At 35.5% G+C, this 2,851-nt stretch overlaps 1 non-coding gene and 3 pseudogenes across 1 annotated transcript; all 4 read left to right on the top strand.

Moving 5' to 3' along the window:
• The first annotated feature begins 1,001 nt into the window (after positions 1–1,001).
• On the top strand, positions 1,002–1,204 carry LOC129251400 (U2 spliceosomal RNA). Its single transcript, XR_008582956.1, has one exon. It is a non-coding gene; the product is annotated as a U2 spliceosomal RNA (small nuclear RNA).
• Positions 1,205–1,447: 243 nt separating this feature from the next.
• Positions 1,448–1,633, top strand: LOC129251392 (U2 spliceosomal RNA; annotated as a pseudogene).
• Positions 1,634–1,874: 241 nt separating this feature from the next.
• LOC129251401 (U2 spliceosomal RNA) lies at positions 1,875–2,050 on the top strand (annotated as a pseudogene).
• Positions 2,051–2,385: 335 nt separating this feature from the next.
• Positions 2,386–2,548, top strand: LOC129251394 (U2 spliceosomal RNA; annotated as a pseudogene).
• The last annotated feature ends 303 nt before the right edge of the window (positions 2,549–2,851 follow it).

Here is a 2,851-nt window from a genome sequence, read left to right as displayed (position 1 = left end):
ATTGTCGTCTGGAAGTATCCGCTTGCTTGTACATTTATGCCCGAGGTAGGTTACTTCATGCATAAAAAATGAACATTTTTCAGGGTGTAATTTTAGATTGTGTGTTCTACATAAATCGAAAACATTTTTCAAGTTTGAAAGCATATGTTTTTCAGAGCAACCAAGGACTACTAAGTCATCCATATATAAGAAAGCTGGCTCTGGTTTTAAACCACTGAAAGCAATTGTCATCATTCTTTGGAATGAATTAGGTGCTACCTTTAAGCCATATGGTAGTCTAGTAAATCTGTATGAACCGTTGTTGGTTGAAAAAGATGTTAAATTTCTTGAATTTTTATCAAGTTCTATTTGATGAAATCCAGTCATTAGATCAAGACATAAAAAATACTTTGCCCCTCCGAGTTGGTCTAAAATGTCATCTATTCTCGGTAACGGGAATTTATCTGCAATTAATTTTTTGTTGATTTGTCTGTAGTCGATTACTAATCTCCATCTTTTTTCAACTGAGTTCGGTAGAGACTTTTTTGGTACCAATAGTATTGGACTATTGTATTCTGAAAATGATGGTTCGACTATTTTGTCTTCTATAAGTTTGTTTACTTGTCTCTCAATTTCATCCTTATGTGTGTGGGGTATACGGTAGTTCTTTATGTATACCGGCTGTTTGTCTTTAACCATTAACTTTTGCTTATAAAAATTATTTTTGAAGTGAAAACTTCTTTAGAATCGTTGGGAGTGATTTGAGGAAAAGTGAAACGAAAAAGCGACCCTCTTGGCTACGAAGCGTTATATTATATGTTGATATAAAAGTAGCGACGAACTAAATAAAAATAACTTTTATTTTTTCTTGTGATTCGAACCAAGGATTTTGGATCGGAAGCTCACATTGCTAGTCGCTCGGCTACCGCGCCATGCTGTCGTCGCTGGCCTAAAAGTTATTTAGTTACGAAGCGTTATATTATATGTTGATATAAATAATTTTTGTGAGGTTTATTATTTTAATAATTTTTTATTAGGTTTATTATTTAAAATGTATTGACTAGGTAGTGTGGTTATCAGCTTAACATCAGATAGATCCTCCATCGGAGGACAACAAATGTTAAACTGATTTTTGGAAATGGGCGGAGTGTTTTAGGGGCTTGCTCCGCCTCTGCCACGGGTTGACCCGGTATTACAGTACCGCCGGGATTTCGGCTTTGAATAAATACAAGAAAAAATATACTAATACATTTAGCTTTGGTGGGAAGAGCCATAAATTTTTATATGAATACATGTAGACGAAAATGGAATTTTTTTTTTTTTTTGAAATTTGCATTGTAGGACATTTCTGACTATTTATTGAAAACAGTTTTTTGGTTTAGATACTGAAAGTCAGTTTAAGTGAATCGGTATAAATATTTCGTACATTAATTTTTGTGAGCGTGTAATTCTCAAAAGGTTTATTAGAAAATCTATTGAAGTAGGTAGTGTGGTATCTGTTCCTATCAGCTTAACATCTAATAGATCCTCCGTCGGAGGACAACAAATGTTAAACTGATTTTTGGAAATGGGCGGAGTGTTTTAGGGGCTTGCTCCGCCTCTGCCACGGGTTGACCCGGTATTACAGTACCGCCGGGATTTCGGCTTTGAATAAATACAAGAAAAAATATACTAATACATTTAGCTTTGGTGGGAAGAGCCATAAATTTTTATATGAATACATGTAGACGAAAGTGGAATTTTTTTTTTTTTGAAATTTGCATTGTAGGACATTTCTGATTATTTATTGAAAACAGTTTTTTGGTTTAGATACTGAAAGTCAGTTTAAGTGAATCGGTATAAATATTTCGTACATTAATTTTTGTGAGCGTGTAATTCTCAAAAGGTTTATTAGAAAATCTATTGAAGTAGGTAGTGTGGTATCTGTTCCTATTAGCTTAACATCTGATAGATCCTCCATCGGAGGACAACAAATGTTAAACTAATTTTTGGAAATGGGCGGAGGTTTTAGGGGCTCACTCCACCTCTGCCACGGGTTGACAGTCGGTCGACAGTGTGTAAATCATCTTTAGATTCTGCAAGAATACCCTAACCTGCGCAGCGCACAGTAAAATCGACACAAAGCTGAGCGCAGAGCACAATCGTACAAACACACTAACGTACATACATACATATATACGCTCGAATACATTTTCTTACTGTGCTCAGCCAAGGCTGGTAGTCATGCACTGTGGCGATATGAACGCACAAATGCACATACACAGGCACGAACATGAAATCAAACAGCTCGCCGTGTTTAAGTGAATCGGTATAAATATTTCGTATATTAATTTTTGTGAGCGTGTAATTCTCAAAAGGTTTATTAGAAAATGTAATGACAAGGTAGTTTGTTGGTTGTGTATGGTTATCGCTTCTCGGCCTTATGGCTAAGATCAAAGTGTCCTCCATCGGAGGACAACTAATGTTAAACTGATTTTTGGAAATGGGCGGAGTGTTTTAGGAGCTTGCTCCACCTCGGCCACGGGTTGGCCCGGTATTGCAGTACCGCCGGGATTTCGGCCTTGAATAAATACAAGAAGAAATATACAAATACATTTAGCTTTGGTGGGAAGAGACATAAATTTTTATATGAATACAAGTAGACGAAAATGGAAGAAATTTGTAAGTCTGTTTCTTCGGTCCGTTTGGGTATTTTTTTTTGACAACATCGAAACCAAAGCATTTGTATCATATTCTATCTATCATAAGCCACTCGTATCATTTGTTGAAATTGAAAACATTGAGGATGAATAATGATAAAATGAAGAAAATAAAATATGAACTTTATAGCAATATTATAATGAACCTATAATTATCCCGCTCCTAATGCTGC

This window comes from Anastrepha obliqua, unplaced genomic scaffold (assembly GCF_027943255.1).
Source record: "Anastrepha obliqua isolate idAnaObli1 unplaced genomic scaffold, idAnaObli1_1.0 ptg000012l, whole genome shotgun sequence".
NCBI lineage: Eukaryota > Metazoa > Arthropoda > Insecta > Diptera > Tephritidae > Anastrepha > Anastrepha obliqua.
Note: the sequence above shows the minus strand (reverse complement) of the source record. Positions and strands in the feature narration are given on the sequence as shown.